Here is a 27,186-nt window from a genome sequence, read left to right on the forward strand (position 1 = left end):
AATCTATGTTTTTAGCTTCTGCATATGAGTGAGGACATGTGTTGCTTCTAAAGATGAAAAGAATGTGAGTATATTAGAGATTATAGAACAGACTCAACACTTATAATACCTGTAACTTTAGCTGATACTTATAGGATTTTCTTCTCAACAATTATTTATAGGGACAATCCTATGAAACCCAGTTATGGTAAAACTCCAGTTTGTACATTTTCATATACTAAGGATCAGGGGAAACCTTAGGCAAGATTACATTCCACAAATCTTAGATGACACAGAATATTCAGTTATAAAAATTATATACATATAGTATATGTTATATATATATAAGTGCTTCTGACTTTATTCATAAAAACAAGTTGTAATGCAATTTTAGTTATTTGTAAATCTTTAAAAATAGCTTATTCTCCGGTATTATGACCCAGAAGATCTTCCATGGAATAAGCAAGTTTTGAGACATTCTCCTTCTATGAGTTATGGTTTTAGTAACTGATGAATTATTTCCTTATCTGGGATGTCTTAGTTTAGTCACATACACACACACACACACACACACACACACACACACACACAAATGCACACAAATAAACTTGATATCTTCTTTTAAGAATGTATGTTGATTAAGGCATTTAAAATGTGGGATATAGGAAGAGAAGGATGTAACATTTTGAGGCCTGAAAATTATAAAATTTTGGGACCTCTCCCTCCCCTGAGAAGAAGAATGCAAAATTATAAATATAAAAATAGGTACAGGATCTTGGATGCTGTCTTTGCTAGTGAGGTGCCCAGACACTGAAGCTTCCTTAGCTTCTCAGGAATATTCCAGTATATATGGAAATATAGATTAAGGCCTTTCCATGAAGCTTCAGATTCTTTTCTCATCTCCTTTTTTTCCTCCTGCACTTTATTCCCAAGGGGAAGAATTAACATTGATAGTCAAAGACATTTATAATGCTAATGTGTTAATGTGCTAGTTTATCTGTCTCTTACTCCCCCTCTCTCATCATTTCTCACTCTCTTGCTCTCCCTCAAACTCAGTTGTCTTTTTGCAGATTTTTAAAAATCGTACCTTCCTTTTCCCGCAGTTTTAGGTTGGGATATATCTTGAGAAGACCTGGGGTGGGACAACTATGGTTTTTATTGAATAAGAAACTTTGACTTTCCTCTCTCTCCCTTGAGATACTTTCTTTGAACTCATTATTCCTTGCCATTAGGGTTTTTAGATATAGAAGACTAAGACTCAGGTGTAGAGTTTAAGTCAAATGTCTCAAATCCAAAGCCAGGAGTGTGATGAGAATGCAGAAAGTAGACCTGAAGTAAGAGAAAAAATGAGCGACAGAGGCTGGAATGTTTGCCTTGTGGTCAGAGCAGCCAGGATTTAGCTCTGCCGAAATGTTCCCAGATAGGCAGATCATTCCAGTGGTGCAAATCTTCTTTGTTTTCTGTCCCCAGAAAAAGAAGCAGCCAGGCTTTTAAAATAAGAGACCTGCTAATTTTTAATGTTTGCAAGCAATTTAGTATGTTTAACAATACACTGACAGCCAAAACCTATATGAGCCTGTTGCAGTGAATGGTCATCAATTTGTAATCTAAGATCTATAGGCAAAGGGGAAAGTGAGGTTGTCAGTGGATTTGGGCTGCTTAAGTCTGTCTACAGCTTAAGGAAAACCACCCTAGGTGTTCAGGGCTTTTGTCTACCACTTCTGAGGAATGAAGAACATGTATTTGCTTAGCCACATCCACTGCACATATGTATCTCCTTGAGAGATCTCAGGTGAAGTAAAGATGGAGATAGAACTGAGAGGAAGTGGCTGGTGGTAGGACAATATCCAGGTATTCATTATCTTAGATTTCTAATAAAATACTATTTCAATTCTACCTTACAGGTTATTAACTGTCTGTACTTTCTTTTTAGGAGATTTCTGCAGCTTATTCTTGGGCTTTAATTTGTAGAAACTGTTTCTTAACCCTGTAGCCGAGGGATTTTATGGTTTCCAGTACTTCCAGGACTGCCATGCTATTGAGGATTTTCATATTCCCACATTAAACGTAGAGAGGAGCCCGATTATACAGAATGCTTTTCCTGTCATTTGACCTCTTGACATTTCCCGTATGTTCTATAACTGAGCCTGGCAGGGATTCTGTACGTAGTTTAAATCACTTACAAAAAAAGCAGGTCTGGAATCTCATTTCCTTTTTTCTCTAGGGAACATCCATGTTCTAAATTGACATCAACACATGATAGAAATTGGTCACTCCCTGATATAGTCTTTCAGGAATTTTTGCTATTTTAAGGTCTATTATTATTTCCAGCAGTTGCTACTTCATAATTCAGCAAAATACAGTCATCCAGAACTGCCTGACATATAAGTAGTTCTGTTCCTGGCCTTAACTCCCCGGTAGCTAGCCCTGCCACTTAACACAGACATGATAGGGGGCAAGAGCTTGTGGGCTTTGAGTCTAAGAAAAAATGTAGTCCAATCTGTTTCCATTCCTCTCTTTACTTTTCCTAGGAATCTAGGTTTGTTTGGTAATGCTGAGCAGCCTTGTCTGAATGGAGTCAATCAAGTTTTTAGACTGCACCCTGCCTCTGCCAGTCTAACTGCATCTGCAACAATTTTTTTGTTGTTGTTCAAAATGAGGGGTGAGAAGAGTGAAGATAGTGAAGAAGAGAACAGACAAAGAAAACACACAGGGTTTGTTGCAAGATACAAAATAACAAAGAACAGAGAATATAGGCAAGAGAAACATATGAGACGATAAGAAGAAATCAATAGGGAGGAGTTAGAAAAAAAATGTATGCTCAATTACAATATTTGTGCTGTTTCCTAACTTCTAAAGAGCATTTGAGTGTTTTGCAGAATTTCTTCAGTTCTACGTAGTGGAATGAGTTTTTTGTTTTTGTTTTTATTTTGTTTTGTTTTGTTTTGAGAGGGAGTGTGGCTCTTATTGCCCAGACGGGAGTTCAGTGGCCCCATCTCAGCTCACTGCAACCTCCGTCTCCTGGGTTCAAACAATTCTCCTGCCTCAGCCTCCTGAGGCTGCCCACCAGCACCTTTCTTTAAAAAGAATTTAAAATTTTAAATTCTTAAAATTTTTGTATTTTTAGTGGAGACTGAGTTTTGCCATGTTGGCCAGGCTGGTTTCGAACCCCTAATTTCATGTGATCTGTCTGCCTCGGCCTCCCAAGGTGCTGGGATTACAGACATGAGCTACTGCGCCCCGCCTGAGTATTTTTTTTTTTTTATTACTTATTTATGTTCATTATGCTAGTTCATTATAAGATTTTACATCCACCTGGTTGCTGAATTAATGCTTCATAGGACAAAATACTCACTCACAACCCAATCTTACATTCTTCCTATAAATGCTTTTGTTTTGTTTTTGAGGTTTTTGAATCTCTGAGGTTTCAAAACATGGATAACTAAAGATTCATTAACTTAGGCACTAATGAGTTTCTAAATAAAGGTTTGCATGGATGCAGCCTTATGTACTTAAAAATTTAGCCAACTTCAGAGAATAAATCAACCGAGCATGGCAGCAAAGAGCATGCAAGACCTCTGCAGCTGCAAGGACTTTTTAAAAAAGTAATTGAAAAGAGGTCATTTTCAACCATCATTTATAGCATATCAGTTTGTAGTAGGTGGTGGGGACTGATTCTGAGCTGTTGTTTGCTTAGATGACTAAGTTGTCATTTTTAATTAGCTTTATGCTTTTCTTAAAGGCTAATTGCTTTTTTAAAAAAATCAAAATTGCTTGATTGCTAATGACAAGGGTGCTATGGTTACATATTTTTTACAGAAAATTCTCCAACCTACCAAGTTGTACAGAACTATATGTCTTTTGGGTTTCTTTTACAATAATGTACATGTTTTTAAAACCAGAAAAATACATATTTACTAATAATATTATTAAAATAAAACATCTTGTTTTTGGCAAGAGGATCACTGCTAACATATTTAACAAAACATAAACAAACATTCATGATCCTATTTAGAGTTAAAAAAAATACTTTATATCTCCATTTCCTTACAACTAGCATAATTCTCTGGACAAATGCACTGCAATAGCCAAATAAATATGCTGAATATAAAAGTCATTTTACTGATACCACCTGTTGGGAGGTATATGCTATAGGGGATTTTCTTCTCTAGCTCCTATTCTGAATCATACTGTGTCATCCACATTTTCTTATTGTTGTGACTTACTGTGTACAAGGTTTAGGTGAAGGGAGATTTTATTTCTACAGAGCTAATTGGTTCCTCAATTAACAGGTAATGTTGTTTGTTACCTCTCTGGGAAGCAGCCAGGTGAGTTAAACATCTCAGATTAATAACGTTCAAATTTTCATGGACTACTCTCAGGTTGCAATTTTCTGATCACCTACTACATGGCAGGCACTGTTCATGACACTGAACAAAACAGATGAAAAACCCTGTCCACAGGGAGCTTAGAATCTAGTGGGAGAAAATAGATGATAAATAAAATGAATAGGTAAATGAAGTGAAACATGATAAGGCAATAAGTGTTACGAGGAAAAAATGACATAGGGAAGGGAGAGGTGCTGGTGAGAGTAGGAGAACTGCAATGTCAACAGGGAGGCCAGAGATGGATTCATTTAGAAGCTGATCTTTAAACACAGATTGGAAGGAAGTGAGCTCAGGGATATGTGGGAGAACAGTACAGATAAAGACAACTGCACATGCAGAAGCCCAGGGGTGGGAGTGTCTGGTACGTTCATGGAAGAGCAAGGTTGCTGTAGCATGAGAGAGCAACAAGGAAGATACACAGGAGATTAGGTGAAAGTGAGAAGGTGGGATGAATCTTACGCAGCCTCAGAGACCCTCAGAAGGATTTTGGGTTTCATGGTGCAGGAGAAGGGAGGGAGAGTGCTGAGTGAGGGAATGCCAGGATCTTATTTAGGATCTAACGAGAGTACTCTACTGAAGAGAGAACAGATGGAGGAGGACAAAGCTATAGGCGGAGGGATCATTTCTGAAGCTAGTGCAATAGTCCAGGCACATAAAGTGAATTTCATTCTATCTTTAATGTTTCTCCAGTTATCACAGTGGAGAACATTAGTTCATTACCTTCACAGAGAAAATTATGGTTAAGCATTGAGAAGTCACTAGATGCTCTGAATGTGACTTCATTCTTCACACTTTCTCCGATCATAGAATTGACCATAGGGAAAGCCTTCCATCGAACCTGTGATATTTTGGTAAATATGTAATTATACATGCAGCATCTTCATATGTTCTTTTCAGCAAACAATTAATATAAACCAGATGTGTGGTGAGTCAGAATCCTCTCTGGAGGTTGTCCTGAGAAAGTAAAGACACATTGATTTAGAGGCCACACCTGCAGTTCTTGCTGCTGTTTGCTGCTTCTGCTGCAGCTTTGACATCAGCTGCTTAAGGAAAGCCTCTGCTTCCAAAATCCTCTCTTCTTGATTAAGTGGAGGAACTCTGGGTCAAGAAGATTCTTTAATCACTTCATTGCAAAGCACAGAGCATCAAGAAATGACATCGTCTTATAGGAGATCACTAAACCGCCTCCCCCCGCCCCGATATTTAACATGATCTGCTTGCTTTATAGTGAGCTCGAAGCAATCACTTCTAGAATTATCTGTGAAAATAAAGATTCAGTAAATGTAAGAACAGGTACATGTATTTGAAAGGTTTCGAGTAAATATGCAGCCTTGCACTGTTTTCCTAATAAACCAAGAAATACAGACTTTCATTGTAAGCAAGACTGCACACTTAAGATATTTAAAACAGGGGGGAAGTGGCTTTATTAAGTGGACAAGTAGTCAAGGAAAAGGATGGGAATATTGGGATTTAAATTATTTGTTATAGTAATCCAAAATCATAGCCAAACAAAGCTCTAGACACGACTTAGATGTAAACATTTCCTTTCTTTTTCTTTTAATTTCTCTTTTTGGTCATTTAAGTGATGAGTGACACTTTAAGGTTGATGAAAATACACTGTTATAATAGTTTTCATAAAGAGTAAAAGTCTGATAATTTTTCAGGGTAATGGCAGTAACCATCCCACTTTGGGCATTGATTTTTTTTTTTTTTTTTCAGATTTTGGTTACGTTGACCCAAATCATCATATCCAGATTATAATATGTAGTCTCTACTTGTAATAATATTTTACTAATAAAGGTTATTAACCCATCACTAAATTTTTATCATGATTGGATCTTCACCTTTACAAGGAAATCCTGATTTCTTATTAACCATACAATGTTCAGGGTGGAGTAATTTGTGTACCTACTAAGGTAGGCAATTTGGATTGTTTTTCTCTTGGTCCAGATGAACTTATACTTCCTCTTTTAATCAATAGTCCAAGAGTATTTTGTCAATGGAAGTGATAGGTCCAAGAAGGAGCTTGGTATTTCAGGCTAGGGGAGCAAACATACTAATATGGGAAAAAGTTATAAATGGGGATTATAAAATAAGCACTCTCCTAGGGCTATCATCTGAATATTGGTATCCATCCCCAAATTCATATGTTGAACTTGTACCTACCAAAGTAATGGTATGAGGAGGTGGGGTGTTTGGGGTATGATTGGATCATCAGTACTGAAACCTCATGATTTGGATTAGTGCTCTTATACAAGAGACCCCAGAGAGCTAATTGGCCCCTTTAACCATGTAAGGACACAGTAAAATGATTTCATCTAGAAGCCAGAGATCAGGCTCTTTCCAGACACTGTATCTGCTAATGCCTTGATACTGGACTTCTCAGCCTCCAGAACGATAATAAATAAATTTCTGTTGTTTATAAACTACCCAGTTTATGGCATTTTATAATAGGAGCCCAAACAGACTAAGACCAAGAAAACAAAAACCAAACTGGTATCTAGAAATGGATGTGCTGTGGTAACAAATGCATAAATTGTGGAAGCGACCTTGAAACTGGGTAATGGGTAGAGACTGGGAGAACTTGGAGGAGCACCCCACTGCAAACCTTTATTGCTATGAGCGGACTTTTAAGGGTGGTTCTAGTGAGGACTCGATCCTAGTGGTTCTAGTGAGGAGCTGTAGGGGAAGCCTTAATCCTCTTAGAGAATACCTAAGTGGTGGTGGTTCAGAATGTTGATGGAAATATGGGAAGTAATTGGCCATTCTGATAAGGTCTCAGATAGAAATGAGGAACATGTTTTTGGAAACTGGAGGAAAAGAGATCCTCGTTATAAGAGGCAAAGGACTTGATTGAATTGTGTTTTTGTCCTAGTATTTTGCAGAAGTTAGAACTTGTGAACAATGTGGCTGTTTAGCAGAAGCTATTTTCAAGCAAAGTGTTGAAGGTGAGGCTTTGCTTCTCTTGACTGCCTATTTGCAAAATGCAAGAAAGATAAATGACATAAAGACAGACATGTTAATCAAAGAGGAAGCAGAACTTAAACACTTGAAAAATTCTCAGCCTGTCTGCATTGCCAAAATGGAAACAAACAAACAAACAAGAAAAAAACTCTTCAGGAGAGAAAACGGGTGTGGCCAAAGCAGATTAGGATGAATTAGACATCTCAATGGAAGCTAGGACCTATTGTTTTAAAGACTGCAAAGTTGGACATCTCTTCAGTGTTGTCCTCTACTATTTGTGGTATAGCACTAGGGTCTGAGAATACTCAGCACTGCCAAATTTCTCTACTTCCCTTACAAATTACATGAACTTTTGTTCTTCCATTTTCTCTCCCAATAAAAATTAATAATAGCTTCTTATTCCACAAATATGAAGGGTGATAGAAATGATAATGCTTTCTTTTTTTAATCTCTGGACAAGATAAATGACTCAAGGGTAAGGAAATGCCTATTTGTTCTTCTTCTTCTTTTATTTTTTTTAGGAAAGAAGAATAAATTAATTTCATTTGAAGAAACCCAGATGTCCTTAAAATAGGCTGTGACTGCCAAAAGAGTTCTTTAGAAATTCTCTGATGAGTCAAAATTCCAAGGTTCTTTCCCATGTTGGCTTGTGTGGTTCCCTAATATTGCTTTGGGTTAGGTCAGACTGATAAGGGATCTCTCACTAAAATGTTCCTACAGTCCTCTCAGTTGTCAGCCGGGTTTTTGAATTCAGCATTTCTCCAAAATCTTATCCCATCAGGTCATTTTTCATTTCTCACTGATCCCTGAGCTGAGCCACACGTTAGACAACAAAGGAAACAGCATTTATACAAATGTTGATTGATTCAAATACTAATTGGCAATATATGTGTGCAGTAGTTTATTTCAATATATGTTATAATATACATAACTAGTCTCATGTCCAGGATATCAGACATTATGTATTTGGACACTATTTTTTATACTTCATTTAATTATCTTTCATAGATTATCAATAGAGTATTTTTTAAAAAAATGAATAAGTGCGTGCAGAGTGCTTCTCCATAACCAAATGGATGTGTATAATTTTTTCTTTGGTAAAATTTCCCAGAGACCCTTCTCTGAAGTAGTCATTTAAATGATAGTGATCTTTGGATGATTTTGTTAGGATTAGATAATAAGGGTATGACTCATAAACATGTCATTTCAATCTGGGAACAAGTAACTATAACCCACTCTCCTAGCCAAAAACCTTTCATTTTCATGGCTTTCCCACCCCCACGTAAATGGCATACACCTCCAGTCTTTACACTGGCAGGTTTTCTTAGAAAAATGACCCATTCCATGATGAAGAATACCTAAATCCCACAAGTAAAAGAAGCAGCCTGTTATTACTCTTCCTGTTCAGTACATGAAAAGCAAAGTATGTGAGAACCAGGCACAACCTGTAATTTGGTAGCCAAACAACAGATCTGTGCTGTAACAGGAAAAATAAAAATATAGTTCTACTTTGGTATTCTTGGATGGCCTGCCCTGGAGGAGTGAAACTGCTTGATTTTCTCACTTTCAGAACAATGTCCTTGTCTGCCACGAGATCCAACTAAAGAAGATCCCGCACATGGGGAGTTTTGTGTTTGTTTCCACTCCAAGGACTGAGATTCAGGAATATACGCTTTTTATTTCCTCTGCCACACATAAGGCCTTCCTCTACTGACACACATACTTTTCTCCTAAATGCATTTTAGGGTTGAGCTGTTTTAGGCTGCATTTTCTTCTCTTTAAGCAAGGAACACTGTTGTCTCACTATTGGAGTGATCAGAATTTCTTCTGCCTATGATTGACTGTAACTTGCCCTTGGCAGAATGGTTCTTCCTGCTTCAGTCTATAAGGCAATACAAAAAGATTGATAATGGGCCTTGTTTTATCAATACCAATGACATATGTTGACCTTTTTGACATATGTTGATGAACATATTTAGATCTATAATTTTTAAACACATGCATGTACATACATACCTATACCTATACACACACACACAAATATATACTTGTATATATACACACATGAATATGAATATATACATATACTGTATTAGTCAGGGTTCTCTAGAGAGACAGAACTAATAGGACATACATATATATAAAGGGGAGTTTATTAAGGAGTATCAACTCACATGATCACAAGGTCCCACAATAGACCAACTGTAAGCTGAGGAGCAATGTCCCAAAGCTGTAGAACTTGGAGTCCAATATTCAAGGGCATGAAGCATCCAGCACAAAAGAAAAATGTAGGCTGGGAGGCTAAGCCAGTCTAATCTTTTCACGTTTTTCTGCCAGCTTTATATTATGGCCATGCTGGCAGCTGATTAGATGGTGCCCATCCAGATTAAGGGTGGGTAAAATGTTGACCTACATATTTAGGACTATAACTTTTAAATACATGCATGTACATACATACCTATACCTATGCCTCTATTGGGGGTGAGGAAGCTATTTCACCTGCAAAAAAAGGTTCATTAGAGTTTACAAACTCAGTGTCCTCAGCTTCCTCAGGGTCCTCCCACACATCTCCATTCCAAGTTGCAGGATCCCATTATTTTCCAATCAATGCCCTCACTTTAACAGTGGACACCTGACAAGGCTGTGCATGCAGCTTTCATTGGAGGTCAGGTACTGGTATTATAAGAACTCATGTCTGATTTTCTACAATATCAACTGTTTCTCTACATGTGATAAGACTCTAACTCATGGCAATCTTAGCAGATTTGAGGCTCAATATCTGCTTCTGAAGCTGGGAGTTAGAATCCCTGAATTCATCATTTTCTTTCATCACTTTGTCCAGTGATTTTAGGAGCAACCAACCAACTTCATTGTGTTCCTTGGTTCTCCACATATAGTCAAAGGTATTATGCCCCTCACAAGCTGTGAATCAGGAGTATCAAATGGATTTATTGTGCATAACTCTCTAAACCGTTCATGCCAAGGACTATCAGTGTTCTCCATACTATTAGAAGTAGAGTCCTTAGCATTTTGGAGTTTAATAATACTAAGCAGCCAACTCCAGAAACCCCAAAACCAACGAAAGAACTCCATCCTTAATATTCTGTTCCTCTAGAACCACTCCTGGTATCAAAATCTGTATTAGTTAGAGTTCTCTAGAAGAACAGAACTAATATAACACATATATGTGTGTGTGTGTGTGTATGTGTGTGTATATATGTGTATGTATATATATGTGTGTGTATATATATATATATGTATGAGTTTATTAGGGAGTATTAACTCCCATGATCCCAGCCCACTGACTCAAAATGTTAATCTCTTTTGGCAACGCCATCACAGACACACCCAGGAGCAATACTTTGCATCCTCCAATCCAATCAAGTTGACACTCAGCATTAAACATCATATGTGTCTATACAGCTTAATTGGGAAAATTCATATTTGCCTTTGTTCTTATAATAATAGCAACAGGAATGATGAAAACATTGTTATTATTGTATAACTCTCACTGAAGGCAACATTTTTTAAAATAGATAATGGGAATTTGACACAGTTGCAAGAGAAATAGCTTCTAATCCAAGGAATCCCCAAAGCACAAATCATTCTATGAAAATGCTAGGAATCTGAGACTCAAAGAAGAGATTTGCAAAGCCTTGCCAATAGTCCACTATCTAGAAAGCAACCTGGAACCTAACCAGGGATTTGACTTTCAGGCCAGTGAGTTTTCTTTATCCAGGTTGCTTTGTAACCTGAAGTGTTTAGATCACAAGCGTTACTGGTTCTTTACTTCCTTAGCATTCAGTCCCACTGAACTTTTTATTGAGTAGTGTGTATATCATAAAATCTCAGCATTCTAAAAAATTGCAAAATTCTTTCTATTGTTAAACAGAATTGTATCAGCATCATGATACAATTTGATGGGGGAATATGCATTCATAAGATAGTATCACGAGACAGATAATAAAGTATTTTCCTGGTAGATGGAAAATCTAAAGAATCTTTTGGTAGGTTGATATGTCATGGGAAGAAATAAAATGTAACTAATTCCAGCAAACCTTTGTATGAACACATGTAACAAGAGGAGATAAAAACTAGGTTTGTCCATCCTTTCCCTTGGCTTCATTCTAAATTGGTGCAGTTAACTCTGTGTTTCTGAAGGACTACATTGCTGTTACTTCTTCTCTTCCCTCTGGGCCTAGGAAAGGAAGATCAGTGAGGACAAAAAATGCTTTTGTGTTTCATGAACATGAGGGGGATCAATTAAGGTGCCAAAGCTGAGTTAATGCTTTGAGTTGAGAAGAATGTATTATAAGGGCATTTAGAGAACAGAAGTGTTCTGAAAGTGTTGTAGGTCTTTCTGAGGCTAGAAGGGACCTTCAGTCTCTCCAGTGGGAGATATTCTTGATCCTAAGAGATGCCAATATCACTCATGACATGGTCTAGGGATTCTAGAGGTGGGGACTTAACATTAATAACTGTGGCCATAAGGGTCACAGTGAACAATATCCATTCCAGCAAAGAAGACTCCTGAGGGCGCCATCTGAGGAATAGTGACAGCAATGTCCTGTGTGCACTGATGACCAGAGTGCCCTGCTCCAAATGTTCTGTAGTGACCCAAGAAGAACTCAAGCCTAAACAAAACTTCCTTCCAGAAATACAACAGGGAACTCTGAGCAGGTTCATAATTCAGATACATTTTTAAAAGAACTTAGGAACTCAATTTCATTCAACTAACCAAAAGCCTTGCTCACTTAGATCAATTCTATTTTCCTTTTTTTGTCTTTGTGCGTATCCTCCATCTAAACTTCGTTTGAGGTGAGAAAGATAGGTTGAGAAAAAAAAAAAAAAACAAACATGAAAGTTATTTCCTGGCATCTCACCCAGGAATGAGTGATGAACAGAGCCTGAAGACAACTTTAAAAGCCATTTTCTTTGCTCATGTGAGGTCATGAGGTTGTTCTTTGCAACTCTCTGGGCACCAGAATGAATGAAAGTGGCACAAAACACACCCAAGGTTTATCATTGATCTAAAGTGATTGATGGCTGGTCTTGTCTGATTGTGCTACATTGTCAAACCATCTATCATCCCAAACAAACTCTGTACTTCATAGTCCAGTATACAGTTAAATGTGGCCACAGGGTTTAGGACTTTTCTCTTTCCTTCTTTCCTTCCTTCCTTCCTTCTTTCCTTCCTTCTTTTCTTTTCCTTTCTTTTCTTTTCTTTTCTTTCTTTCTTTCTTTCTCTCTCTCTCTCTTTTTCTTTCTTTTCTCTCTTTCTCTCCTCTTTCTCTCTTTCTTTTTCCCCCCAGAGAGCAGTTGATGGTTGGGTGGGAAGAGAAAGAGAACAAGTTGCTTCCTTTTTCAAAACTGCAAAATAGTTGTCTGTTAAGAAGAAAGTACTTTGATGACACATGCTGAATTCCTGTTAAGTTTATGTAGGAGTTTATTCATTTCATTGAGCAAACCACATTTTCGACATTTCCCACACTTTCCTTAGGCTGGGTCTTCCTCAAGATTTTTTTTTTTATAAGGTCTAATATTTGTCCTACTCAGGGAATCAGTCGTTCCTAATTCCCAGACCAATCATGGATGGAGACAGGAAGTTCATTTTTATAAGATACCTAGAGATGATTATTAAAGTACTCATTACTCAAAACATAGAAGATAACATATAAAGAAAGAGATGTAACATGCAATCCCTTCTTAACTTTAAGATCTCTACATCTTAAAGAGTAACTTCACTCTCTCCTTCCTCTTTGTTTCCTAGGAGTTGATATTCATAAGTAGTTAGCTGTAATTACATATTTTGCCCATTTAATATAAAAGTAAGATCATGCTGTGTATGAGGTGGGTTGCTCTTTTTTTTCCCACCTAAGATTATATTTTGAGTGTTTCAACCAGGTCATTGCAAAATCCTCAAATGCATGATTATTCAGGATGACCAGGAATGTGTTAGTACCTTCTGACTGACTCAACTGGGTTAAGTGGACTGCTTGGGGTGTGCCACTGCAGCACTAAGGGTGAACCTACCCATTCTGAATCACCAGTGCTGCTTATCTCACCCATGACATGACTTCTCCTGCTTACCTCTGAGCTCCAGGGGTCAGCTCAGGATCTAGCTCACTCCTCACACCCTGCAGTGTCTCTAGTCACAGAATCTCAGGTCCAACTTTGCTCTAGGTGCCACAGTTCCTAGAACTTGGCTTTTTCCTCAGTCATCATTCAGGCCCCTGTTTTTAGACAGTCATGAGGACCAGGCTTTGCTCTGTCCATGTGTGGTACCTCTCCACATCTCTTTTCTATACATCTATTCTTTTTGAATGCCAAGAGAGATGCTGTTCTGGCTTGACATCTGAGTATCACTTTCTTAGATCTCCCCTTATTCTTCCTTGCCTCTTCCTTGTCAGAATGCTACATTCTGACAATCTCTTAGCAAGTTCCACTGTGCCCTGGACCCTGGTATTATGCCAGTGTTACGATTGTGTATAGCTGTATTACATGGATACACTCCTTTTTCCTAGCTATTAACCTCAGTCATGCCTTCTACTATCGTCAACTCCTAATTCCTACATAAACAAACTTGCTGTGGCTTCAGTAGCTATAAGCTAGTTGGTTGAAGGAATTGCACCAGGTTCACTGATGCCCAGATTCTCCCTCTTTGGGTAGTTCTTTCAAAGTGACATATCAGCTGGATGCCTTTTATGACTTCTAGTGTTAACATCTCCCCAGAGGCTTCCTCTTAGCTCACTGACTTAAACTATGGGAATTTTTCCCCACTGGGGACACTTGGCAATGTCTGGAGACATTTTTGGTTGTCACAACTAGAGTAATGCTAATGGAATCCGGTGAGTAGAGGCCAATGATGCTGCTAAACTTTATACAAGGCATAGAACTAGCCACACAATGAAGAATTAAGTTGTCCAAAATGTCGGTGGATATGATTAGCTAGATTATGTTGAGTTTTTTCATTTATATTTATAAGAGATGTTGTTCTGTATCTTTCTTCACTTGTGATGTCTTTGTCTGGTTTTGGTATCAGGGTAATACTGGCCTCTTAGAATGAGTTGGGAAGTAGTTGGTAAGTGTTCTCTCCTATTTTGATTTTTGGAAGAGTGCATAAAAGTTGGTACTGATTCTTCTTTATATGTTAGGTAGAATTCATTAACGATGCCATCTGGGGTGGGGATTATATTTGTGGGAAGTCTTTAAATTCCTAACTCAATCTCTTTACTTGTTACATGTTGTCCCAAACTGTATTTTTGTAGTTCTAAAAGCAGATGCATTTCCCTCTTATTTGAAAAAGCCAAAATTCATTGAAATATTATCTTTGGTGTCTTGGTGAGGGAGGGGAAATAGAAGAATTTCTCCAAATGCAGAAATCTTGCCTTAAGCTCTACACACCATAGCCCATGAGTATATGATGCCACACTTACCTCTGGCTCAAGGCACATTGTACCTCCCCTTTCTCTATGATTCTAGGGGGAACAGTCAACATTCCTCCCTCTACCTGCCTAACTCAGTACTAGGGGATAGATGTACTACCACATCTTGAATCCTCTTTATTAAAAATGAATGGCGAAGCCTCACCAAATAATCTTGAACTTTGCATTACTATATAAATGGCACAAAGCAAGGCACTGTGAATAAGCTACCAGATTCTTCATGCTCTGGCACTTTTACACGAACATGGAAAATAAAATGTGTTCACATATGACTTCTTAATATCCCTATCAGTGCACTCTGACATGAGTCTGTCCAAGTAATTAATTTCATCGAATATGGCTACTTCTGGCCTCTTCCCACCCTCCTAAGTCCCAGGAATATCTTCAATTCTGGATAGGCACTCTAACAAAAAAATCTGAATAAAACTGAATTAACATCCAAAAATGATGTATAAAATACACCAAGCCAGTAATTTCATAGGGAAGCCAAATTCCTTGTGCTGCCACAATTCTTATCTGGTGATATCCTTCACTTCACCTAGTAATTTTTATGTTCTAATGAATGAGAAAATGAAACAATTTGGTTCCTTTTTAGTGAAATATATTTTTACTCTCCATTACCATGAGCTTCCTCTCTGCTCTTGGTTTTTCCTTTGCTTGTCTACGTAGCTGAAATCAGAAAAGCTTATCTTCCCAGTTAGTTCCCAGCTTGTCTTTCTAACTACTTTCCCTGATATCCTTTTAATCTCACCTCTCTCTGGCATTTTTTCTATATTAAGTAGAATGATGGAAGTTGTTAGCTGGTTATATACCAGCTGCAAGGGGAGTAGGGAGGAGGGGATTGCACGTCCAACTGGGATTTAGTGCACCTACGGAGGAGGTGGCACTGGGCAGAAGGACTCTGTAGTACAAGAGACAAGCATGGGGAAAGACATCCTTGCAAGGAATTCCACGACATGCTCTCAAACAGAAAGGCACAAGTTTTGTTGGGAATGCAGTGGGTGTGAGAAAGATCAGTGAGTAGAAAGGCTAGAAATGTAGATCTGAGACAGATGATTGCAGGCTCTGAATTCTAAGGCTGATAGTTTAGACATTATAAGCAACAAGGACTCACTGAAGCGAGTGTGTTATAATCTAAGCCGCACTACAGCAGGGTTATTTTGGCAGCAGCTTGAAAGATAAGGGGCAGCATGGACTTCAGACTCAGAAGACTAAATCTGCATGCTAGAACTGCCATGTATTAGCTGAGTGAACCAGGAGAGGTCACCAAAATAGGACTGACAATACATTTCCAGCAGTGCTTTGCCATGGAGTGGAAAGAATCGGTTTCAAAAACCAGAGCTGAGCCTGGCAGGTATAAACACTCAGTAAGTGTTCACTGGGAAAAGGCAATATTGGAGGCAGAAAGATTTAAGAGTGTTTCTCAATAGTATGAGTAAAAGCTGTGATGGACTGAGGAAAAAGGAAGGATTGTGAAAGATAATGTAAAGGAAGAATCTCTAGATCTTGACAAAAGTGAAAGGGAAAAAATAGATGATGACTGATGTGTTGATAATTGGTGACAGGAAGATGTGATTATCAGAGATAGAAATAGCGAATAAGGAAAATATTTGGTAATATTAGTAAGAATCATACATGACAGAATTTTGTTTCTTGGCTAGTTATTTCTGGAAATAATATCAATTATAATAGTAGTTAAAGAGTAAATAGCTATTAATTTTCATATAAATCTTCATGGCAGGCACTACATTAGGTATTATTTATTGAGCCTACTTTAAAAAGTTAAGCAACTGAGGCACAGATAGGCAAATAAATTGCTCATGCTCAAATAACTATCTGAATCAGGACTTAATCCCAGGCACTCTGATTTCAGAATCAGCAAGCTTAATCTCTACTCAATCTCTATGTTACACTGAAAAGGATTGAAAGCCTAGAATGAGTTCTAGAATACTCAGCTTTTCTGAAGGAGTGGTCAGGCATCCCTGGCCTACTGTGGAGAACTATATAAGTTGTACCATGTTGTTGACTTTTCAACGAAACAGATATAAATTATAATTAACAAATGAAGATTTTAAGAATTACTCTGTCTCTTTATTTTATTGAAATGAATTCAAATCCAACCAAGACTTCATTCTATTAAGATGGAAAGAGACTTTCTGATGTTAGTGCTACTCTTGACAGAGCTATGGTAAAATCATTGGTCTTAGAGCAAGACCTAAGACTCTGCTGGGGAACTTCTATAGTAATTAGCCATAAATCCACATTACATACTGCTGAGGCTCCATTTGTATCTGCCTACATAGACATGCTCAGGCCTGGTTTCTCTGCAGTTCCCAGGGTCTCTCCTGGCAGGGAAAAGTTGGAGATCATGGAAATCCAAACATTATGTCCATTGACCTTTTTTGCATCACATCCCTTGTATAACATCTTGTCCCTTCCACGGAACTATGCCAGTGACTAATACACCTTATATCTCTCCAGTGCAGAAAAGTCTCTCCTTCTCCTTTCTTGCTGATGCTTTTGGAGATATTCTCCTTTTTATTCCCCACATCACCAAGACATCAAAGATAATATTTCAATGAGTTTTGGCTTTTTCAAATAAGAGGGAAATGCATCCCCTTTTAGAACTACAAAAATACAGTTTGGGACAACATGTAACAAGTAAAGAGATTGAGTTAGGAATTTAAAGACTTCCCACAAATATAATCCCCACCCAAGATGGCATCTCTGATGAATTCTACCTAACATATAAAGAAGAATCAGAACCAAGTCTTTATGCATTCTTTTAAAAATCAGAGTAGGAGAGAACATTTTCCAACTAATTTTAAGAGGCATAGTATTACTCTGATACCAAAACCAGACAAAGACACCACAAGTCAAGAAAGCGAACAATCTCTCATAAATGTAAACCAAAAAATCCTCAATATAATACTAGCTAACCATATCCACCAACATATACAAAGGATCATACACCACAACCAAGCAGGATTTATCCCAGGAATACCAGGTTGGTTTAGAATCTGAAACTTAATTAATTGAATATACCTTGTTTATAAAGGGCAAAAACTACATGATCATCTCAATAGATGCAGGAAAAGCATTTGTCACAATCCAACACCCTTTCATGGAAAAAGCACTCAATAAATTGAGGATTGAAGGGAACTTTATCAACCTGCTAAAGGTCATCTGCAAAAAACCCACAACTAATCTCATATTTAATGGTGAAAGAGTGAAAGCTTTACCCCTCAGATAAGGAACAAGACAAGAACATCACTCTTGCCACTTATATTCAACATTTTACTGATGGTTCTAGCAAGATTAATTAGACAAGAAAAATAAATAAAAGATATCCTGATTGGAAAAAATATTAAACTGTTTGTATTTGTAGAAGTTATGGTTTTGTACACAGAAAATCCTAAAGAATCTATGAAAACCTTAGAGAAAATAAATGAGTTCAGCAAGGGTGCAGGACACAATAACATTATACAAAGGTCAATTATATTTCCATATACTAGCAATGAAGAACCTGAAAATGAAATTTTTTAAAAACGTCATGAAAAAGAACAAAATGCTTAGGAATAAAGTGAGCAAAAGAAGTATAAAATATATACTTTAAAATTACAAAATATTGTTGAAAAAAGCTAAAGACAATTTAAATAATTGGAAAGACATCTGATATTCATGGATCAGAAGATTTGATACTGTTAAGGTGGCAGTGCTCTCCAGAGTATCTACAGAGTCAATACAATCCTTATCAATATCTCACTTGGGTTTTGTGCAGAATTCACAAGCTGGTCCTAAAATTCATAAGAAAATCCAAGTAACCAAGAGCAATCATAATAATCTTGAAAAGGAACAAAGTTGATGGATTCATACTTCTCAATTTAAAAACTTACCACAGAGCTATAGAATCAAGACATTTTGGTACTCACATAAAAACAGATTCATAACGTATTAGTCCATTTGCATTCTCATGAAGAAATATGAAGAAAAGATGTTTAATTGGCTCACAGTTCTGCAGGATGTACAAGCATGGCACTGGTAACTGCTTGGCTTCTGGTGGGGCCTCAGGGAGATTTTAATTATGATGGAAGTTGAAGCAGGAACAGGAGCATCACATGGTGAGAGAAGGAACGAGAGAGAGAGAGGGAGGAGGTGCCACACTCTTTTAAACAGCCAGCTCTTGCATTAATTCAGAATGAGAACTCACTCATTACAAGGAGGATGGTACCAAATCATTGATGAGGGATCCACTCTCATGACCCAAACACCTCTCACCAAGCATCGCTTCCAATACTGAGGATAACATTTCAATATGAGATTTGGAGGGGACAAACATCCAAACTCTATGATCTAGTGATCTAGATAAATGGGGTACAATGGAAATTTTAGAAATAAATCTTTATGTTTATAATTAATTGATTTTCAATAAGGTTGCCAATACAATTCAATAAGGAAACATACTTTTTCAACTGTGACCACTGAAGATCCACATGCAAAAGAAAGAAGTTGCACTCTGCCTCCCATCACATACAAAACTTAACTCAAAAGGAATCAGAGTTGTAAATGTAAGAACTAAAATTATAGAAATGTTTGAAAAATATAGAAACACATCTTAATTGTCTTGAATTAGGCAAAGGCTTCTGAAAGATGAGACTAACAACACAAGTGACTAAAGAAAAATAGATGGTTTTGGCTGCACCAAAATGGAAAACTTTTGAACTTCAGTGGATGCAATCAAGAAAGTGAAAGGCAGCCTAGAATATAGAAGAAAGTATTTACAAATCACATATCTGAAAAGGAACTTGTATCTACACTATGTAAATATTTCTAGCAACTTAATGATGTCAATGCAAATATTCCAACTGAAATTTGGCAAAGGGTGTGAATAGAAGCTCCTTCAAAGAAGACATGCAAAGGACCAATAAGCTCGTGAAAAGTTGCTCCACATCATTAACCATGAAGGAAGCGATTATCAAAACATGAGATACCACTTCACATCCACAGGACAATGGTAATAAGAAAGATAATAACAAGTGTGGGCAAGAAAGTAGGAAAATTGAAACCCTCCTTCACTACTGGTGGGGATGTAAAATGGTGCAGATACTTTGGAAAACAGGTGGCAATTCCTCAGAGGCTAAACATAGACTTTCCATATGACCAGCAATTCCACTCCTAGGTATATAACCAAGAAAAATGAAAACATCTGTTTTCACACAACAAAAATCTTTGCATGTGATGTTTCTAGCAGCATTAATAATAATAACTAGAAAGTGTGAAATCAAATGTACATTAACTAATGAATTGATAGATCAAATGTGGTATAGCAATATAATGGAATATTATTCAACCATAAAAAAGAACTACATATTTGACACATGCTACAACATGTATATATAGCTTGAAAACCTTACGCTAAGCAAAAGTAGCTATTCACACAAGGCCACATATCATAGAATACCCGTATGGTTATGTCTATAAAGACAGAAAGTAAATTAATGGTTGCCTAGGGCAGGGGTGTTTGGGGGTGATGACAATATTCTAAAATTGATTATTGGATTAGAAGCACACTCTGTGATTCTACTAAAAATCATTGAATGGTATACTTAAAATGAGTGAATGATAAATGGTACATGAGTTACAGCTCAACAAAGCTGTTACATAAAATAATACCTGATGCAACAAAAATGCTAGCAGCTTTGGGAAGAAGGATGAGGGAAAGACAGAGTAAAACCCAAATTTATATCTTCAGAGAAATAACTCAATATATATTATCTGTCTCTCCTGCCATAATATTTTTTTCATGATCCCTTATGAAATTATTTTGGAATGAATGGTATCAAATGGAATAAATATATTCCATCTGAACTTTGGCAATAGAATGCTTTTGTCACTGAGAGAAAACAATCAGGATTTCTCTTCTCCACTCCACGGGATCATTCCTCATCCAGCTCCCCCACCCCTAGGCCCATGGTCGGCCACCTCGTCAGCTCTCTGGAAAGGACAAACATTAGCTGATTTAAATACACATTGAAGTATAAACTATTCATATTTCAAAATTTTGCTGAAGCTCATAGGTCCTTGGAAGTTTAGTGAGCCAGAGTATCCCAAAGGAGTATCTGCAACCTCTGAAGACAGATCTAGCCAACTTACCATGTTACCCAGGATTAGAATTTAGGAAAAGGGGGGCAATTTGGTAAGAGAAATTGCCTAAGTTTTAATAATAAGACCATGGCTGGGTCATTAAAGTTACTATAAAGTAGTAACTTTTTAAATTGTCTTTTGAACTAGAACCAGAGATTACTATTGTGGGAGAGTTGGGAGGAGGATTTAGTTAAGATTTAGGAAGCTGTGTGGAACATTCAGGGGTATCAAACTGGAGAGAATATTAATTTTAAAAAGTCCTTTAAAGAAATTATCAGTAGGAAAACGAGGTGGATTGCTGCTGTTTTAGAGGGGGCAGGAAGGGGACAAAACAAAACCAATAATTAATCTTGTAATATATGAGACTGAAGGAAATTAAAGTATAATGGATATGAGTGACTTGAGTTTATTTTGGACTAGAGAACCTATTTAATAATCAGGTAACTGCTCAGACTGAAAAGAAATGTTGTTTGGGAAGAGATGAAGACAAGCTTATGAAGACCAAATTTACTGAGCTCTTAAAATATGACCATGTTGGAATGAATTTCAAAAGTTATGATTATTAAACTACTTACTACTTTTCTTAATTTTTATCTTGCCAAATCCTACCAGTTGAGAGCACACAACTTAAAACTGCTGCAATGAAACTGAGAGAATTCGCAAAACTTCATCAAGGTCCTGAATAAACATGCTGAATCTAACAAAAATCAGCTTGTCTTGGCTTTCAAATGTTGCTTTCCTCTCAGAGTGTCCATAAACCATACATAAAATTGTAATGGAAGAAATGCTGGTAATATGCAAATGTTCTGGAAATATTGTGGTATTTATCTGCTATCAGGATATATTTCTCACCATGTTTCTCTCTTCCCTCAATAATATAGCAAATACAGGTGATATGTGCTATGAGACTAGGAAGTCCCAATAAACCATGATCTAATTACCTAATCATAACTCTTTTCAAAAGCAAAGTTCAAAACAGATATAGTTCCTCTTTAAATAAAAAAAAAAAATGCAAGCAGATGAATTTTAGATTCTGGATATAAACATTAATGAGACTATCCACGCTGGACGGTAAGAGTTGGGGTGAGAGAAAAGGAAAGATAGAAGGAGTAGGCAGTGTCACTGGAAATATATTGATGGAGTAACAATGAAAAGCTCAACCAGAAGGAAACAGCCTACACATTTTTACGAAAGAAGGTTAATCTAAAATGACACCAGTCCCGAAAAGGTTAGCTGTCACATTTAACAGCAGGGGCATACAGTGGTCACTGGCTACCTAAGGGAAGAAGTTGGTAAATGACTTTCTCCAGTTCACATACTTTCTGGAGTGAGCAGCTCTGCATTGACTTTGGCTGGCCTGCATTAGGAAAGCTTGCCATTCCGTGCAAGGTTTTGTTAACCTAGCTCAGCAGCAGGTCCTGATTGGTCATGGGAGAATCTGGGCTAAATGGTATACGTTTCCGATGATGTAAAAGTAAATTAGAGAACAGGGCAAGTTATTACACCAGAGAATGTGGGGCAGTGGGGAATAATAAAAATCAGGCTACTCTAATTTCCTTTGAACAACTAAATATATACAGGTCATTATTTCCTGTAATCCACAGGCCTCCCAATGCAAGTCCCGGCCTTGTGTTAAAGCCTCTGAGACAAAAACAACAAAATGCAGTGTGGAGAGAAATGAAAAAGGCTGTAATGCTATTTAAAGAATGGATTAAGTACAGTTTACAGATTCTTCCCATTTTGGAATGTTAAATTAGACAACCAAGAAGGAAAACTCACCTGGTTTGAAAAATTCAGATGTTTTCCGAACAGTAATTTCATTCATGTTCCCTGCAGTGTTTGTTCCGCTACATCGCGGAGGTGGCTGAGCCACAGTTTAACCACATTTTCTTTGCCAAGGCTGGATCATAAAGGGAATCACAGATTCTTCTTGAATGGGGTTTAGGCTGCACTTAACATTATTTCTCTGGAGACTGATCTTAGTCCTTAATTTCAAGTCTATGCCAAACTCAGTCTATTTTTACCACACATACAGCATGCCACTTTTATAAGAATGAGGAAGCCTCTTGTCCAATAGGTATGTAGGTCTGTACACCCCTCTCAACATATGAGGACTTCTAGGCAGTAAGAAAAGGTTGCATATATGCCTATGACATCCTCTGTGTTGGCAAGAGAATGACTAAGAATGACTCAGTAAGATGAAGCTTTTACCTGTGTTTTAGGCTGCATAAACCTCTTACATTCAAATGACCAGATGCCCTTATTAAGCATTCTGATTCTTGGACAGCTAATCAAGCTTGCTGAGGGGTGGAACTCAAGGTCCAGTTTAAGTAAGAGCCCCAGAGATTCTTATACATACTAAAGTTTGAAAACCATTGCTAGCCATTCTTCACCTTTTCACAAAACTTCTCCAAAGGATTGCTAAGGATCTTGTTTATTTTTAGTTTGTGTCTGGGAAGCTGTAGAATGATTAATAAATTCATCATGGCTGTACCAGGCTTTTGCTCTATACACTGTAATATTGTGGAGAGTTGGATTTTCTTCCTATGATACTAAATGCTTGTACTACTATGTCAGCTTATGGTAAAGTCATGTTGCATTTTCACATGTTCTTATTGTTTCGCCCATAGAACGATGCAAAATTGGCAATGCTTTCTTCGCATGGGTAGCCTTGGCTCTCTGGTAGCTAGACCAGGACAGGGAAACTGAGGAATGGAAGAGAGCCCTCTCCTTTGGAGACTAGACTAGAGACACTAAATTCTTACCTGGTCCCAGCACATCAATCTGGAAAGGCTAGAAAATATCTGGTGATGGCAAGGGTTAAAATAAGACCCTAGGAATCTGGGAATGTGGATCCAGCAGGTAAGGCTGAAGAGATGGGAGCTGTATGAGAAAGATAAAAAGGGTAGTCTGTCTGGAAAAATGACAAGACACTGCCATCTCATGTATGTCTGAACATGAATTTCTTTACTATCAAGCATTATCCCATTTTATTTGGGATATTCCTGGCTTAGGCTTCTTGTCTCATTGAAATCATTAATTTCTCCTCTTTCTCTCTCAGAAGTATTCCAGTTTAGATTAAAAATAATATGCACATATACAGGAACATCTAGTCCTCTCATATCTTTGCTGATCTTAAAAATGTGCCACATATCCACGTTCTACTATTAAAAGATATTCAATTCCCCTTAAGCGCCTGTCATTTCTTGGCCTTAGAGTAAGTATTACTAAGGTGATTTGAGATTGTGAAGGCAGTAACATCGAGTGAGACAAATAATACTAATAGTCCCACCAGTACTAGGTATGGGGTGCAGGAAGGGTGGCATCAAAGAGAATGGTACAGAAAGGGAAGACTGGAAACAAGAAAGGCAAGTCATATCAACTTTACAAGTTTGCTAGAGGCCATCCCTGGTACTACCCCAAATCCTGTTACTTCTAATTGTTATTTTTCTTAAAAAAGAGTTATGTTTGTAATTTAGAGCACCTAAACTAAAATGTTTAGGAATTATCTTTTTATCCAACCATTGGATGTATTTATTTTTCTAACTTTGCTTAATTATTAAGTAATTTGACAAATCTATTTCAAAGTTATACTTTTATTCTGATTTAGTAAATATTAACATATCTAGCAACTTTTTTTTCAGGTTTTCTCCCTATCATCGTCTCTGGTAATAGTCTAAATATTATTAATGATCTTTTAGGGGGAAAAAAAACAACGATTCCAGATGTTGGTGTTCTAGAATCACAGAAAATTGGACATCTCTATTTAAAGACAGAAATGGCCATAGATTTTATTAGGTTTAAAAGGCAAAGAAAAAAGTCAAGCAAAACCGGGGGCTGATATTTAGTATTTAAACATTTTGAGGAAAAAATGTCACTTTCATAGAACTAAGTTCCGTCGTCATTGCCAGAGAGTGTCCCTGAGAAAATAAACATATGCGCCCCCTCCAAAAAGAAAAAAAAAAAAAGTGAGAACAGGATTTTTTTTTTTTTTCACTTAATTTGCTGTTTGTTTCTAAAAAAAAATCCACCCCCACATAGGTCACTTGGAATTCATTTTGTCTACATCCTGGATTGCACGTAGGGAGGCAAAAAGAAAAAAAAAACATAAAAAAGAAAGGGAAAAAATGCCTGGGATCTGAAAAGAGGAATGTGGTAGGGCATGGGAATTGCAATGTCGTGGTCGTCACCAGAGCATATTTTGGCTTGTCTTAAAACAATCAAGCACCGTTGGACCTCTGGAATATAGCAAATTAGTCCTGCTATCAGGCTACCTATCAGAGGCTGGACGCCTGAGAAAAAGTGTGTGGGTTTGTAGTTGCAGCCCGAGGCGTTGGCAGGCCCTTCTGTCAGCCCCTGCCCGCTTTCTCACTTCCAGTCGTGCTCAGTGACCTCTGCCCCTATCCGGTGTACCGTTACAGTTCATTTCAATAATTAAACAGTTCGAAGATGGCAAGACTTTTTGTGTTGTCAAGAGAAAATCAGGGCAGTGGCTTTTTCTTGATACTGAAATCAGGAGTGTTTGGGTTTAATTATATTAGCTAGTGCCTGTTCATTAATTTTCCCAATCATTGGGAGACATGTTTGCTGGAAAGATTGGCAATGGGTTAGAGCTGTTATTAAGGCAGGGCATTTCAAAGGAAAGGTATCCGAACTCTGACAAAATCAGATGTCTGAAATTTCAATCAAGGGTCCTGGGTTTCAGTGGCAGCTTACTCCATGATATAAGGCAGCTAGCTACTCTCCCATCTGGAGTCCCAAGTTGTTCAGGGAACCTAGCTAAGGCATTGGACGTCAGCTCCAAATATGCTGATTTTCCAATGCCAGAAAAATAAACCACTCCTTCTGAACTCCAAGTAATTGGTTGTTGTGCCACTTTTGAAAAGTCTCTTACATCCTCACTCACTACAGCTCAGTGAAGCCTTACCACCTCCCCACTTCAAGAGAAGAAAAAAAAAAGGCAATATAATGTACTTAGTGAAACCAGCAAATTTACCATTTTTGCTACTTTAGCAAAAATGTTAATACTTCAACTTTTTGTTAGGGAGGCCTTGGAAATTCTGCTTACTTTTCCCTCTTTGGAGAGTTTAATGTGTACCTTAATGCCCCCTTTCATTATCGGCCTGGCCTTCTTCCTAGCTCTTCCCTGCTGACTCTGGACCTATCCTGGTTATTTTGTGGTTGTGGCTGGCTCTTGGTCATTCAGACATGTTTGTGGCTTATAATGTATCAAATTAGATGCTACAGTCTCCCAGGTCTCCTCCCTATTCCCTGACAAAATTTGTCTTCCTCACAAATCTCCACTGGCCTCCCCGTACTCCTTAATCGACTATCTGCTTTGTGAATCTGAGAAATACCGAATGCCTGTCTCTACTCACAGTGAAAATGGCCAAATCATAATAATTCAAAGGTGTCCTAATAGCCTTTTTTAATCCGTAAGAATACAGTTCACCAACTAATGTCCTTAATGTTTAAGCGCTCAACCAGTCATGTTGTTTATGGTGAGGCTCTAGTGAATGAAGCTATCGCTATTATAATCCTATGATATCAATCATAGGTAAATCCTATTTACCAAGTGAGGTAATTGGTGGAATAATAGCAAATTAGTCCTGCTATCAGGCTACCTATCAGAAGCTGAACACCTGGGGTGAAGAGCTATATTTCTTTCTTGACTAGCCAAAACTTCAAACAGAGATGACCATTAAAATCTGGTGATAGGTTAGCAATGACTCCTGTGGCTTCTTGAGTCAGGAAAATGGGTTTTGGAGCTAGTAAATTAGGCTTACATTCTAATCCTGTTTATTTCTATCTGCAGAATTTTGGGCAAGTTACTTACAGTCTATCACCATTTCCTCCTCTGTAAAATGAACCTGATAACAGTACCTACCTCAGAGCATTGCTGGAAGGATTACGTAAATAAATATACCTATGGAACAACATCTTATCTCAAAGTAATAAATATTAGTTCTTGCTATTATAGCACCACAAGCTGATTTCTGTGATAGTATTTAAGACCCTGATTTATAAATATTATTTGCCTGCTTTTGTTTCTTTGTAAGCTCTTTGAGAATAAACACTTGAGCACCCTTCATCTCTGTGTCGTTAGTGTATCACTGCAGTGCTTTGTACAAAACTACTCAATGAACATTTGTTAAATGAATGAATAAATAGATGATGAATGGATGGGTGGAGGGATAGCTGGATATATGGACGGATATATGCATACATAGCACTGTGGTTGATCATAAGCAATCATTTTCAGATCG

The 27,186-nt window shown here is 37.5% G+C and overlaps 1 protein-coding gene across 1 annotated transcript in view; it reads left to right on the forward strand.

Moving 5' to 3' along the window:
- The window catches only part of LOC111546138 (putative uncharacterized protein encoded by LINC00269), a 160,896-nt gene that overhangs the window by 60,727 nt on the left and 72,983 nt on the right, over positions 1–27,186 (forward strand). The window lies entirely within an intron of this gene.

This window comes from Piliocolobus tephrosceles, chromosome 11, assembly GCF_002776525.5.
Source record: "Piliocolobus tephrosceles isolate RC106 chromosome 11, ASM277652v3, whole genome shotgun sequence".
Lineage (NCBI taxonomy): Eukaryota > Metazoa > Chordata > Mammalia > Primates > Cercopithecidae > Piliocolobus > Piliocolobus tephrosceles.